Source organism: Vidua macroura, chromosome 7, assembly GCF_024509145.1.
Source record: "Vidua macroura isolate BioBank_ID:100142 chromosome 7, ASM2450914v1, whole genome shotgun sequence".
In the NCBI taxonomy this organism is placed as follows: domain Eukaryota; kingdom Metazoa; phylum Chordata; class Aves; order Passeriformes; family Viduidae; genus Vidua; species Vidua macroura.
In genome coordinates, this window is record NC_071577.1 from 7,021,659 (window position 1) to 7,037,697 (window position 16,039).

Genomic DNA, 16,039 nt, shown 5'->3' on the forward strand with positions numbered 1-16,039 from the left:
TGAGGACGCCACTCATCAAACATCCCCTTACCATGAACTGGAAACAGATAAACCAGAACTCTCCCTTTAGGACAAATGTATTTGCATTCCTCCTTCACTCCCTGTCTTTGCCAAAGATTACAACATATCACAACATACCAGCTCTGGAGGAAGGATCAGGGATGTTGCTCCTGCAGAAGTGATGCTGCATGGCTTGGGTAATGCTCTGCAAGCCCATAAAGGCTGCTGGCACTACTGCAAACATGGCATCTGGAGTCTGGGGACGAGCATTGCCCTTCAGCCTCCTGCCACCCCACTGGCACAATTAACCTTTCAAAGCAGAGGATGAGCACGAAGATCTCTGTGTCCTGGGCAGCAATGCATGGCAGCTCTGAGACCCAGAGAGAACTGGCATATCTTTGAATCCTGCAGGATTTTTTCTTGTGTCAGCATCAAACCCACTTCCTCAAAAGCTGTTGGGGAAAAGCAGAACAAAACAATTCTCAATATAGCTGCTGATTCAAGACAGTCTGCTATTGCCTTACCCACAAAGCTTTGTATTCCCAAGTGATCCCCAAGCCAGCCGTCACCCTTAGCATGGTGGTCCCTGCCACTTCCTTCTGCTACAGACACTTCTGCTTTGCCTCTCTCCCTACCTCAGTCACCCACTTGTTTCTGTCTCCATGCTGCCACTTTTGGGGAACAAGGGTGGTAGCTTTTACTTTGGATCATTTCACAAATCCAGTTTACAGCCGCACAGCAAGGGGAAGGCAAAACACAGTGTGAGGGGGAAGGCAAAACCAAGGAGACACAAGGAAACTGAACCCTTCATTCCTTAACACAAGGAAACCTGAACCCTCCTTCAGCTCACAGGGAGGAAGTCCAGGACCTCCCAAGAACAACCCCATTCCCAGTATTTGGACATTCTGGTTGCTAAGAGCACCAGCAGAAAGGAAAGGAGAGAATAAAGTTCTTTTTCATGTGTCCCTCAACTTCAGAGGCACAAAAGGCATTTATTTTTGCCACCCTCTTTTCTGAACAGGACAACTTGCAGCCACCCTTCACCCTCAGATGCCCTGCAATGCCCACATTTTCCCCAGAGCGTGAAAGATGACAAATGTGGCCAAAAAAGTACAATAGATCCTCTAATGACTGGCCACCCTTGAAGCCTGAGTATGACAGTACACTGCTCTGCTTGCTCTGTGTCAAGGAAGACAGAAATGGCACAGAGGCAGCAGTAAAACCAACTCGTAAGCCTTAAGAAGGGAAAAAAGAGCAGGACTGTGAGGAGCCATTTAACTCCATCTCCTCATGGCTGGGGAATCTCTTGCTAGCAGGACACGTGTCAGGCAGCCCTTGTGGAAAGCTCATTTTGCAGCAGTTGCAATTTGCTGCAGCATTTGCAGCGTTCGCAGGCGGTAATCAAATCCACTGGGAGTATTTTGCTTTCCATAAATCCCTTTGGAGCCAGGCCCATAAATAGTTACACTGTAGTGTAGAGCTGCATACAAGGCAAGAGCAAATGTTCCACATAATGACTGCTGGCCTTAATCACACTGTGGAGTGGATCATATTTCCACCATTTTGTCAAGTTTTATTATAGATCCCCCTCTTTAAGGATACCCCTAAGTGGTGAGGAGGAGACCACAGTGGTGCCAAACAGCTTCCTCACAGGGGACACACAAAGCAGCCCTTAATTGCAGGGGTTTCCCCTATTCCCAGAAGAGATTTGGAACAGTTTTCCCTGTAAATGAGATGTTCTACCTCCATCCTGACACTCCCAGTAGTGGACAGCAAGGGATTGATCAGATTTTTATGAGTGGCTGAAAAAATAAAGAGAGACACGCCTCTAAAAATAAACTTTAAGACACTCCAAGAAAATCACCATAACATACAAACTTTGAATGAAAGTATATCCTACATCCAGAGATCCCCTTGCTGGGAATTCATAGCATATTTATCACCATGGGAAGGAGAACAAACCCTACCTGGGTGACAGCTACAGCAGGTGGCAGTTAGGTGACAGCCACACCCAAAAACAGCACAGCAGTTCCCAGACTCGGGCTCACCACCCCATTAGACTGCAGTGCTTAATACTTGCAAGCCTGACAAATTCATCTGCAAGAAGTTGGGCTCCAGACCAGAAGGGAGAAGTTGCCAGTGGAAGCTTTTGGGAACCCCTGGTGGTTCATCATCACAGGGGATAAATCCAAGGTGTTTATACCCCTCCAAGGCTGGGAAATATCCTGTTCCAGCAGGGCTGACCCCAGGCTTTACAAGCATATGGAGAAGACAGTCTAATGTAGGGATCCCAAATGAGTACACATGAATCTGGGGTTTGGGAGCACACAGACCCTTTTTAAAACATAACAATCATCATTCATCATCCTCTTTTATTATATTCACAATGCCAGTTCCCTGGTTTTCAGCAGCAGTAATCTCATTGACTTATCCCAATAATCACTTAGCCTTCCACTGAACAGTCTATGCATTCAAGTGTGGAATTAATACTACCTTGTAAACCCCAGAAGATTTATATTAGCACTTACTCCCTATACCCCAGATTGGGGACAGGTGGTGTCAGCAAGGGGGAAATGGACTTTCTCTGTAATAACAGAAATATGGTCTGACATGCTTTTAATGGTTTAAATATGATAGGTATTTTACTGCAAGAGGGCCTGATCTAGGACTCTTCCCAGCTGCTATTGTCACAAAGCCTATAAGGAAGACAATCACCTTCCTACAAATTTCCCTCCTTCTTTCTATTTTTTGCTGGATTTAGAGAAAAACAACAACAACAACAAGAAAAAAAAAAAAAAGAAAAAGGCATCACTGAGAGAATATAGACATATGGACAAGGAAGGCAAATATCAGAGCCTCACCTTCTTCGGAAACCAGGCCAAGAAGAGTGAATCACATTACTCAGACTATGGAGGTTACAGTCAAAGTATTCAGTTAGAAAATAGATTAGATATACCTGAACAAAACTCTTTAACAATCCACATGCAGCTTGGATCTTCCTTAGATAGATGATAGATAAATTCCCCAATGAATTGCACCATTTGGAAAAAAGAAAACCCTACTACATTACTGACCTCAACACATTTTCAACTGTAAATGGTTCATGCTGTGTCCATGCAGAGCTGAGTCCTTTAATAATTTCAGCTGATGGAAGTTTCACGTGCCATCCTGCCACCACTTCTGGTCTGAGAGGAAGGTCACAGAATCCCAGGATGGTTTGGGTTGAAAGGGACCTTAAAGCTTATCTTGTTCCACCCCCTTACGTGGGCAGGGACACCTTCCACTAGACCAGGTTGCTCAAAAGCCCCATCCAGACACATCATTTCCAGATGGGGTCCCACTGCCTCCTCTGTCCAATCAGCTCAAGACAGTACCCCCACACCACTTTTGAAGGCAGCTTTGAGAACTCCACTAGGAATTAGGAGAAAGCCTCCATCCACTTAGGGTGGCTGGAAGTCTAACCCACTAAAGGGTCTAACCCACTCAAGCTTATAACATCTCTACATAACACTCTGACAATTCCCTAAACACTGTCATTTCATCAAAAGGAAAGAAATTTAGAGAAGAGGTCTGGAGGTGGTTTGAAAGGTGCCCTGATGAGACAGCCTTGCCTTGGACTAAGCAGACAACTCTCCTTCCTCTGCCTGCAAATGAACAGAAGAGCCAAGCTGGGGTTCTTCCAATGAGTCATTTGGCTGCTCTCTGCTATTGTTTTCTCTCATTTCTTTTGCTCATTTTCCAGCATCTCTGGTGCAGAGTTTCTCATTTTTTCTGGATGTGGCACATCACAGAAAGACCCCAAATAGAGCTTGATATCTGAAGATGCTTCTTTTGCATTTGTCACACTGAAAAGAGTAACATTTTTACTACACTTAGAAAATGCTTAAAAGCTGCTGAGGAAGAAATCAGTACCTAAAACTCCAAATATAGAAATATAGAACAAAGCAATGCAAAATTAATGCTATGATTCCAATATTATACCCTTCTGAGTCATGTGAAAGAGAGTCTGGGAGACTAAAAGTCTTCACAGAAGTGCTTCATTTCCCAAATGAAGAAATGTGTGAATCATTTCTCATCTGATTAACCCATTATCATCATGCTCTGCCATTGATTATTCCCTGTAATAAAGTCAGGAAGGTACTATCATGGCAAGAAGATGAGCTCTGGCTGGATTCACAGTGATCAGGAAGAAGGTAGCATCCCAAATCTCAGCTGCCAGCCCTTTAGCTGGCCAGCCTTTAGAACTTCAGCCAGCCCTTTAGAACCCTTCTCTCCTTGCCTCTGGCCAGGCCTGCCATTTCAGCTAGAGAGGGAAGAATGGGCAGAAAACCTCACTGCTCCCAGTCAGCAATGCCCAGCCCTGGAAGCTTGCAGGAGATGTGCTGTGTGAAGGTAGGTCACAGGGAGCTCGGCTGAGTATTTGTCTGGATGTCCTTTGCACATGTGTAAGGCCATGCCGTATGAACCCCAAGGAATGCACAGCCCACCAGCACAGAAACTGTCACCAGCTCCTTAAAAGGACCATGAAAGTTTGAGATTCTGTACTTAACTGCTGCAAAGGTCATTCACCTTTGTGGAAACTGAGTTACAATTAAGAGTACCACAAAGACTGGCCAAGACTCTCAGAGAGCTGTTAAAAACAGCAAGGATCTCTTGGCCATCTGTTCTACAGCAGGCCAGGCACCCCATTTCTTCATTTGGTAAATGAAGAACTTCTGTGAAGACTTTTAGTTTCCCATAGCTGTTGGGCACATTTTCTTCAGCTCCACCTACGTTGTAATAAGTCAGCTGAGACTTCATTTTCTTCATGCAGGGAAAGCCAATTCTTTATTCACACAAGTCATTTTGTACAGTTTTTACAAATGTCACGTGGAACTTTAATTGGTTAATAGCTTTCTTGCCAATTACTCTATTGGTTAGTAAAAGGTATTTTACTAACTTGTCCATCAAATCTCTCTATTCTTGAATTATTTACATATTTTCTTCACTGATTCTCATGGGACGGATTTTATTGTTTATACAGGTGCACTTGCTTTTCACCCTAGAAATAGATTGTTGATGAACTCTCATTTTCAAGACATTTTTGCATGAGAACTTGCAAAATAGTTAGCTGCACTTAGAAGAAATGACAGGCCAGCTATTACTTTAGCAGAGCAGGCCTGATTTTATGACACCTGTCTGCGACACAGCTAAATCACTGGACACAACCTTTAGACACAGTGACACAGCCTGGAAGCCTTGCATGGGCTCAAATTTAGGGCTGGAAGAAAAGACAACACACAAAAATCCAACTGGCAGTTTGCAAAAGCCATAGAAAGCTGAAAAGCACCATCTTTCATCTGGGACTAAATGCATTAAGAAAAAACAAAAGCATACTAGAAGAATTTTCAAACTCTGGAAGAGAGTGTAGAGGAATTTCTCATGGAACAAGGGCATGATATCCTTGATGGTATTTCTTTGCAGGAATTGGACAACCCTGGCCTGCAGATTTGATGTTATTTCTTTGCAGGAACTGGACAACCCTGGTCTACAGATTACATAGATACTTTGGTTATTTTAGAAGTAATTAGGACATCCTTGAAAAGACAATAAGCTTTGTATGAATACAATAGTCAGTGCTGGACGCTGAAAACTGTCACGTACTATAACCTGATCAGATGCTTGTAGTATAACAGCCAATCTATAAGTGACTTGTATATGTAATCATATTACATTAGTCAATGAATGCTAATTAGCTATTGTATTATGGAAGGCAATAAGGTATAAAATATGGATAAATTAGACGATAAAGGAGGATGACATCTAGCCATATTGGTTTGAGTGTCATTACTCTGGCCGGCTCTCTGTGGGACCCTCTTCAAGAGAGAACTGGAAAACAAACTGAATTGTGATCTTCTTAAAGTGAACTGTAAGTAATGAAATTCCCCATATCTTTGCTTTCCACAGGGGTTGAGCACCTTCTTTTGTCTCATGGGATGGGGATTCAGGCCCCATGATCTGGCCGCTGTGCAGACTGGAATTGCCCCCAAAACTCAGAACAGAAAAAGTTCTGCCAGACCCTTGTTTAACTGTTCCCATCAATTCAGCATCCCAGTATTTGCAGACAATACCATTTCAAGGTACTGGGTACCAAAATTCTGTGTTTACACATCTTCCTAGCTCTCCCTTGAACCCACTTAGCAGACTGCCTGCCTTTATTTGTGCCTGCTTGTAACCTCCTCTTACCACTGTTTCCCATTAGGATCTTTTCCTCCTTAGTTTAAATCCTAATCATGCAACACACAATGTACATTATAATTCATGTCCTTGGGGTTCCAGAGACATTATTAGAAACAGACTTAGCCATCACTTGCTCTTTAGAAATCCATCTGTAGTAACTGATTTTCAAAATAAAGTGAGTTGAGACACTTTGATTTGGAGGATGTTCACCTTAAAAATCCATGAAAGGAGGCCACACGGTGGTTTATTTTGTTTTTAAGAGGAGAGTGTGCATCACTTTCTGAAAACCCAAGACAAAGTCTCTCAAAATCATTTGTGGCTGCTGAAATCCTTGTCCAATAAATAAGTTACCATCCTCATTACCGAGCAAAGGCTGACAGGGAAAGCAGGTCTGCAACAGAGGGAAAACAAACCTTCAGTGGCTGAAGCTGCCAACAACACATTCCTCCTGGCAGATATCTTCTCCCAGGAGCTGCCCCTGCCACTTTCTGCTGGACTGTTTTCTTCAGCTGTTTAATCCCTCTGCAGCAAACACATTGCTCCTCCTCTCCCAGCAGCAGACAGACCACAAGGGTTCACAACTGTGATGTGTTTTCAGGTTTCTCCTTCCTTTTGAAAGGACAGGACTGTGGGATGAGAAAGACTTGTCAAGTTAATTAGGAACTGAGGAATGTTAGTTTTGAACTCTGCTGTGAAGCAAGCAGATCTGCTACATTACATGCACTGGGAGTGGGGGCAAGGTGCTTTTCAGCATTCACCACCCTCAGACAAAGAAGCAAACATGCTACCCAGGATTGCCAGCATACTTGTATTAAGTGTTAAAATCCACAGCAGACAGAGTTGATTGTGGTTTTTAAATTACTGCTAAAATTATAAAAACACTAGACAAAATCTTTGTAAAAATTGCAAATATCCTTTCCAAGGGATAGATAAAAATTCTGCCTCCATAATGGCAACAAAAGGGAACTGCAACTGCAAGAAGGTTAAAAAACAGAAAAGGAAAAGGTGATGCAAAGAGAAAATGGAAGAGACTACAGTGATGCTCTGAAGAGACAAGCTTTATCTAATTTTACAAGAAACTGAGTCTCAATTCCTTTCAGATCATAAAAACCACAACTGGAAGACAGATACCCCCAACAACAGCAGGCACAAATTCCAGCCTCACACCTCTCAGGCTGGTTATTATGACATTATTAAATGTAGAACAGCCCCCCACTTCAAGGTACCCTATAATGTCTGTGCTAAACTGACATTAAACTCAGGAAGAGGGAGAAGAGAGGCACTGGCAGGAGGCTGCTAACATTACAATACTTCCCATCATTTGGAAGACACATCCTACAAGGGAAAGTTTAGATAGCCACAGCCACATTCCCAAATGCCTTGATTCTCACATCCCCCAATTATCTCAATATGATTTTACTGTAATAAGAAACCTGCATGCTCATTGCAGGGAGCAGCATTGAAAATAGAAGACAGTATCTTTTTAAAACTGCTATACAAATACTAAGTCCCCAAAAACTTGCATTTTAAATCTGACTAATAACCTTTGTCCCTGCCAACTCACTTAAACACAATAAGAATTAAGGAAAGAACTTAATCAGTCATTACCTGTATGTAACATTCACAAGGACAAATAAAAAATGAACACATATGAAACAATTTCACAAATTATTCTGAAGGAGAGGCACTGGCTTGCATTCACTGCAGCACAATTAATTCAAAGAAGCCATGACATTGGGTTTTGTGTTAGACAACTCCTGCATGGCAGCATAACCTTTCAGGACCCAATCTCCCACCTATTCTATAGCCCCCAAAACTACAGAAGTGAAGCTGCTTCCACTGTACTTACCACTGTGACTTAAACTGTCTTTGCTATAAACAATCACCCAAATCAGCCTTGGCACTTAGGGTTCAGTTGCACTTACTGTTCCCACTTCTAGGATCTAATATTTCTCAAACAGAAAGGTAGAAGTAACCTACTAAGCAAAGTGTTGAAAACCTGCACATACACAGAGAGCAACCCACAGCCAACTGTTGCAGTTCTATCACCTTAATGGAGTTGCTTGGGATGATGAGTTTGGGGAAAAGTATTCAATAACAATACCAGGCATTTTTAAACTACTTTTGGGAGTAACAGTCTTCTAAAATATGTCATCAGCCTCGTGGTGGCAGCTCTGAAGCTTCTCATATTGCAAATATCTGACTCTGACAGAAGTTTAACAAGCAGGAGAAAAGCTCTCAGGGCTAGCTATTCAAACAGAAGTGGCTGCTATATAAGCCTGGTTTATAGTGCACTCTAGAAGACCACCAAACACCTGATTACATGTGTCTTATATGAAATTGCAACTTTAGAGATAATAACTGCAAGGGCTGTAGGCAGAGGCATAGACAGCCTGCACTAGCTGCCAAACTCCAGGCAGCACAAACAAAGCTTTTGTAGGGTGTTCAAGGTGCTCAGTCACTCCCTGCAGCCAGAGACCCTCCCAGAGGGTCCTTTATCCCTTGTGTTCTGACATCTTGCCCAGCCCCAGAGGATTTCCACCTCCTGTATCCAGCAGCACTTTCTGCAAGAGTCACTGTGTATCTCCTAAAAACCTCTGATCTCATAGGTCACACAAGAAGCAAAGTGACATTCTTGAGCTTTACCATGTCACTTGCCTGCCTACAGCTAAATTAGGAGTGCAGCAGCAGCAGTCTATTTAGAGCCAGCACAGCTTCTTGACAGACCCTGAAGGAGAGACATTTCTTACATCTGCATCACTGCTCCCCAAAAAACAGGCTTGCACTGAGGGGCAGCTTCATTGGGAAGACTTTGCAGTGCTTCACCAAGTTTGTTTTCACACACAGAGTGAACACACAAACATTAAGAGCACAGTACAAGCGGCCAAGCTCCATCACAGCTGGTTTTAAACAGCTTGGCCAGGTTCATCCATTGTATGGCTGGCTCCAGTGAGACCTTCCTGCCTCCTTGAAAAAGAGGAAGTTCACTGTGTGCTCTCTCACATTGGATTGCAGCACTAGTGGTTTCTGAGACTCCCCTCTCCCACTAAAAGCATTAAGGGACTCACACTGTCATCTTGTCACATTTTTGAAAGGAGGCTCTTTGCCCCTGCCTGGTTGGAGAAGTGCAAGAAAAGCCTGCCAGGCCCTGCCTACAGCCTCCTTTGCCTGCTGGGTGGAAGACACCCCTCCACACATGGCTTAGCACTGGGAATGAACATCCTGCTGGGACAAGAGGGTACAGTGCCACCAGAAAGCACCTGTTCATGGTACAGAAGAAGGTCAGTTCAGAGCATTGAGTTGGGATGGCTGGGAGGCTGGACCAAAGGAACAGCATCAATTATAGAGGGATATCACAGCTGGGAGTGCCTGCTGGAACACTGCCACCAGGCACAATAACCTCAAACTCCCAAACCTCCAGCCCAAACTGTCAGCTCTATCTTTCCATGTCAATTCTCTAAATACAGACACTTTTTACACAGGATGCTTAGAAATATTATCATAGTGATTCATGAGAAAAGGGGAGCTCATCAAATGCTTTATGTTCATTTGTGTTCTCTCAGACAACTGTGGTACAGATACATTCTAGATATTTGTGGGGACCTCTATCAGGGCTTCATAAACCTTGACAATGCTACTTACATTCTTAAAACAGCTTTCTGAGGTATGTGTAATGTGAATGATGATATGATAATGTAGTTATGGCCATCTCTCCCCAAAGACAATCATCTTCATGGGTGTGATTCAAAATGCACAAATATTATCTGAAATCTACACAGGTTTCATAAATCCAAAGTATTTACTGCTAAACATTGAAATAGCTGAAAAAATTTGGTTCCTACAGCTTTGTTCTTGCTGGGCCATCTCAAGGTTTGTATAAGACTGAGCTATATACCACTTAAATTCTAATACAACAGCAGGAATCATGCAGGTAATTAGAAAACAGGGTGTTCCAGTGTATTAAACACATTTTGGAGTGTCTGGGCTTTTAGCAGTATTTAAGCAAATGCAGACTGTGTGCTTGGCAAAGACAGAATTCCAGTGACAAGGACAGAGAACATATGATCTCAGAGAATGATGCTCATATCTCCAAGCTCCATGTCTTGAAAGCTATCCATACCTCATTGAGAAGTCTTACTAATGACTGAAGGGAAAATGAGGTCTAGATTGTGAAAGCAAGAGATTTCCTAAAAACAGATATGACCTTGGAGTTTTGGTAGATTTCAAGCCCACTTGATCCCTAGCAGAAATCAGCAAAACTTAAACCACATCATATTAAGCTATTTAGTTATTTAGTTCCTGGTCTGACTCAAGACCTGGAGCACTTCATGTCAAAAGAGAGAGGGAGAAGAAAAAAGTGAAAGAAAAGAGGCTGATACCTCATAAGTCACAATGAAACCTTCCAGGCAATGCAGGTATGTGGGGAGTCTGGGCCAGACACTGAGCTATTTTCATTGTCCTTCCCAAGCCTGAAGTCACTCCTTCTCCTAGTAGAGTAATATGGGATCCAAGAAAGACAGATCATTCTAAATGGCAGTAATTTAAATCCTCTGCTGCATGCTCCAGGGAAAAGAGAGGAAGGAAAAGGCAAGGGAATCTCTGCAGCTCACATTTAGGCTGTGGAGCTCTGAAGACACAGGAATCCCAGTTTCCCAAAGCAGCATCAAGGGAATTTTATCCTGTGCAGTGTGAGAGAGCATGCAGAATTTAACATCTTATCCAGTGCCTGATGGTTATGTTTCAAACTACACAGCACCCCTCCAGGCCTGCCAGCTAGTGCTCCCCTTGGTAGAGAGTCCTGCCTGGTGGGATTGGATGCTCACATTCTGCCTCCATCGCCCTCTGTCCATGCACCCTGTTGTTGCACTTAGCCAGGCACTCGCATTTCAGAGCCTGGTTGCTCAGTGATCTATAAACTGGTGCTCATGCCGAGGAAACCGAGGTGCCAAGAAAATGACTGGAAGCTTTACAGGACAGGGGAAAGCAAAGAGCACTCGGCTGACACTTTCTTCCACAGGGACCGATGGCATGAGGAAGGTGAGCTGCCCAAAGGTGAGGTTGAAGGGAGCCCCCAAGTCACCCGGGCAAGGCTGAGAAGCAGACACACCGTCAGGAAGCTGCTCCCCCTGCAGGCAGCCCTCCTGGGGCAGGGCAGGGGCTGACAGACGCTCCCCAGCTCTGCAGGGAACGCCTTGTATGTGCTGCTGCCAGTTGCTGGGGGATGCTGACATCGTCTGGGACAGAATTAGAAAACCTTGAGCAGAAGGACACAAGTGCTAAGTCAGCCGTGTGCTATATGTGGCACACCAGTTGGTGCCTTCTTTCCCCTTCTTTAGATGCTCATTCCTTTGCCTGCTCCTTCAGCAAGGTTTGACTTCAGCCTACACTGCCCTGTGACTGCTACGTGCCCCTGGCTGCATTCAGGCTAGCAACACCTTACGCAGCACCTAAAGGAGCCAAGAGACAAATCTTCCCTGGAGCCAATGGAGCCCTTCATTTGTCCATGCAGTTCAATCTTTGTGCCATTATATAAAGCTGTGCTCAGTGTTTACCCATCACTGCCCTGTTTCCCACCACCTGCAAATCCCATGGGGCTGCTCCTGGCTGACTGCTGGTGACACCCTTGCAGTCAGCTCGAGATGTCCTCCCATGCTGCACCCTGCTCCCAGACCACCTTCCAGACAGGCTCCTATGACCAGGATCTGTAAAACACGCTGACCAGGCAATTTTTTGGGCTTGACTCTCTTCTGCACAAGTTTCTATAGCTTATCAGGATGTTCTGCAGCTCTGAGCATCCTGGAAAGCAAGAGGCTTTGCTATTTTATTGAAAATGGTTTCCATGCTGTGAGCACTGAAAAGCCAAATCATTAGCAGATTAATTAGCCACTCTGTGGCACACAGCCAGCATTACAGCTAAAGCTGAGACCTTAAAGTTTGCTGGAAGTGGAGCCCTGGCTTAATACTTAAAGCCAGCGATGAACATGCAAGAATCAAACCAGACAAACAGTCCCTCTCTCTCATGGCAAAAATCACACATTGAAGAGACCACAAGGAACTCTGCAGCATCTTGGTGTGGAAAAATGCACCCACTCTCTATCAGGTCAAGAGCTGCTCAAGCACAGTAAAATGGATTATATATTCTTTCCAAATTTGTTGTGAATGGAAAGTCATATATTCCTGATAACTGCCTAAATACGCAGTTCCTTCCTGGACCTTATTAGGTTCTTGGCTTCAACCAGTCTTCCAAAATGTACAATTAAACTGGCGTTGGAAAAAAATATCATTTGCATGTATTTACGTTAAATTTCACTGAACCTTTCTCCTTGTTTATGTTCAGTAGACTCCTCCATTAATATCTTTGTGTTTACATTGGAAAATGAGATCACTTCTCACTTCTGGGCTGAATAAAATATGTGTTTGTACCATGGGACAGCTCCAGACCACTGCAATCTTTCTGAGATTGCTGCCTGCCAAATGGTACATGAACACTTGTAATTTTTCCTGCTGACGTTGCAGCCACCCAGCCTTCAGAAGAGGAACACAGCAAATATTTAACAGCAACAGGTGTCAGATAGGAGTTGATCACAGGAAAGAGAAAAACCTTAGCTGAAATTACAGCAAGTAAGTGCGCATGGGACAGGAGAAAGTCTCCAGGAAAAGAGTGGAATATGCTGACTGCACTTAGGTGTTTGTAAATAGTCTGTATTCTCACATTTGTCTGAAAGCAAACTCCCATCAGAGCAACCAACACTTCCTCTGGTGCTTGATCTGGTATACTGCCATGAACTCACTAACAATTCCACTAAACAAATAGGAAGCCAATTCCATTTTCAGGTATTTTAGACAGCAAAAGGCAAAAGTCTCAAAGGGAGTTCACTATGAAACAGAGCAGGAGCAACAGCACTCACCTTTTCTTCCAACAGCTCCAGGGCTTGCAATCCCCTGAAATACAGAACATCTTATCTTCTACTTCACAGTACGCATTTAAGCCATCAGCTCCCTCCTCCTGAAGAAGGGCCTGACTCACTGGGCTACAGGAAGCCCAAAACAGAGCTCTCCTTTTAAAACTGGACCAGAAAGACAGAGATCTCCTAGCAAACACACAGGAAGTGCAGCCAGGTATTCCCATTTCCATTTTGGTGCTGCAATTGATACCACCTCTCTGTGACTTTAGCCTGACAAAAGGAACATATTCCACTTCAGAAGTGTCAGAATGAATCACTTCAATAATCTGGATGTAAAACACACTTCCCTTATGTTAGTTCAACTAAAACCAGCCCAAATGCACAGAAGTTTTGCATTGGCCAGAACTGTATCCTCATCAATTAAACCAATAAAAACCGGGCAAGCCCAAAGCAAGCCCCCTGTATCACTGAGTAGCAGGGCTAATAGGACATGGCTTCCAACCAACACCTTTCTCACTACTGAATTTTCTAGGCCCTTGGGAAAGCTGAAGCTTCATCACTGCTCATTCCCCTCAACATGAGCTCCTCTGTGGGAGAGAAGCATCCATGCACTGCCCAGGAGCTGTGCACCCAAGAAGGCAGATGCCCATGAATTCTCATTCCCAGCTGCTGCTGCTTTCCCTTGGACATGGATCTTGGCAAGTCCTAGCAAGGGAGACCCTGGATTTTGTTCTGTCAATTGTGCTTGCAAAAAGTGGCTGCTAAAAGTGAAAGAGGAGCCTTCCTGCTGCAGCCCCTGGAACCCACAGCCTAGGGTGAGATGGAACAGTACTGTCAGAGAACTGCAAACCTCAGCTCCCAGGCAAGATCACAGAATCACAGACTATCCTGAGCTGGAAGGGACCCACAAGGATCACTGAGTCCAACTCCTGGCCCTGCACAAAATCACACCCTGTGCCCAAGAGCATTGACCAAACATTTCTTGAGCTCTGTCAGGCTTGGTGCTGTGACCACTACCCTGGGGAGCCTGTTCCAGTGCTTGACGACCCCCTGAATGAAAATCCTTTTCCTAACACCCAGCCTAATCCTCTCCTGACACAACTGCATGCCACAGGGACACATCTCTGCATCACCTGGAACGACTTTGCTCCCTAGGGACATACCTGATGTGTGCCCAGAGATGTCTTGGGACACATTCAGTCTCGCCAGGCAGATAAACCTGTGGTGTCCTGTCCCAGCACCAGAGAACTGACTGGATCCAAATCCTTAACCCAGCAACTGAAATAAGGACTTGCTATCCTCCTCCTCCCCATACCTGTTTTACCTTCTCATCCAATCAATATATAATTATTTTGGGTCAGGACATCACAAAACCACCTTTAGTGGCAGAATGAAGCATATCCAGACACATCTGCATAATTACACAGGCCACAACTGTGCAAAAAACCCACTAAGTTTGTTCTTCATTCCTGAAATCCTTTCTTCCTTTAAAAAATATATTTGGTGGTGGCTTTCAGGCTTATTTTATTGCAAATCAGAGGTGATCATAGAAATTATTAGATCATCACCAATTATTTCTTGCAAAGAAAGCTCTCACAGGTGTAGTGATGCATAAAATTTGGTTTTATGCATCCATCCAAGTTACACCTCTGGGATTCATTGTACTGATGTTTGGTTTGTGCAGTATAAAACACCAGAATCACCAGAGATTTCCCCATCAGGTCCCTTGGGGATGACAGTCCACAGGCTCCTGCTGATCAGCAGCAGTGCAGAGTCCATGCTAACACTTTCCCAGACAGTTTAGCAGAGCAGGAATCCCTCCATAAAGCATCTTGGAGGCAGCCAGCAGAGCTCATACATTTACAGGCTTAAAGGCAGAGAAATAGGAAATAAAGTCCTTCCTAGTCTGTGTTCCCTAAAGCAGAGACTGAGCCAAGACTTCAAATTATATCCATCAGTACAGGTCTACTGATTCAAAAGGGATGACTCAACTTCCAACAAGTCCCTTGCTCAAGGTCATGTGCTGCAGCAAAGAAGAGATCTGAGCATGATCCTACAAGAAAGTACACCTTTAGCCACTCTCCATCCCTCTTCTTGGTATACATTTTTTTGGTAACTTTGCCTAGGAAAGTAAACTTACCAAAAAACCACATTAATTGAAAAGGCAAGTGCTTGGATATCCTGCCAGATTTTGGATGTACAGGCCTTCAAGCTTTTAACTTCTAAGTACAAAACACTCTACCTATAGTTCATGAGACAGAAACATGAGCCCCATCAAAAGCCTTGCACTTACTAGCACAAAACTTCAGGAGTCTGGAGAGTAAATAGGACAGGGATTGCTAGACAAGGGAGGAACAGTCAGTGCAAAATCTCAATCATATGGACTCAGGGAAATCATCAAGTTTAAAGAGTTAGAAGCTGTTTTGCTGTCATGGAATAAGTCTAAAGAAAACACAAAAGCCACCTTCTCCTGCAAGCTGTGTATCTTGGAGAGCATGGAGAGCAGGGACATCCATCAGGAGACTGAGGGGTAGAAAGATAAACAAGGGACACAGGGTGGCAGGTGAAACAGGTGAAAACAGAAGTGCCTCCATTGCCTGATGGCTAGTTTACAATAATAAATACATTACAAAGGGAAACCTTTCAGTGTGGGAAGATAACATCCAGCTGATCTCTGTTCCATTAGGGCACAGCTTAATCCTAGGAGAGGAAAAAGAAGATCAAAGAAAAAGATTAAAGGAAGTAATTTTCAATTTTAAACACAGTCTTAATGTGATGGAAAGAAAAAGTAAGAACAGCTGAAAGACACCCAGGGTCAGGTCAGGGAGAGATGCCTTGGCTGAAGGTACTGCAGTGTTTTCCGTATTTGTCTGCTTTATTTTTAAACACCCAGAGCCTTTGCTTGAGCAACACTT

At 43.9% G+C, this 16,039-nt stretch overlaps 1 long non-coding RNA gene across 1 annotated transcript in view; it reads right to left on the reverse strand.

Annotated features, from left to right (window-relative positions):
- Positions 1 to 70: 70 nt before the first annotated feature.
- LOC128809801 (uncharacterized) overlaps positions 71 to 16,039 on the reverse strand; it is a 49,433-nt gene continuing 33,464 nt past the window's right edge. Inside the window, exons 2-3 of the long non-coding RNA XR_008437850.1 lie at positions 6,633 to 6,845; positions 71 to 452 (exon numbers count right to left, since the gene is read on the reverse strand). This is a non-coding gene — a long non-coding RNA (uncharacterized LOC128809801). The remainder of the gene's footprint in view (positions 453 to 6,632; positions 6,846 to 16,039) is intronic.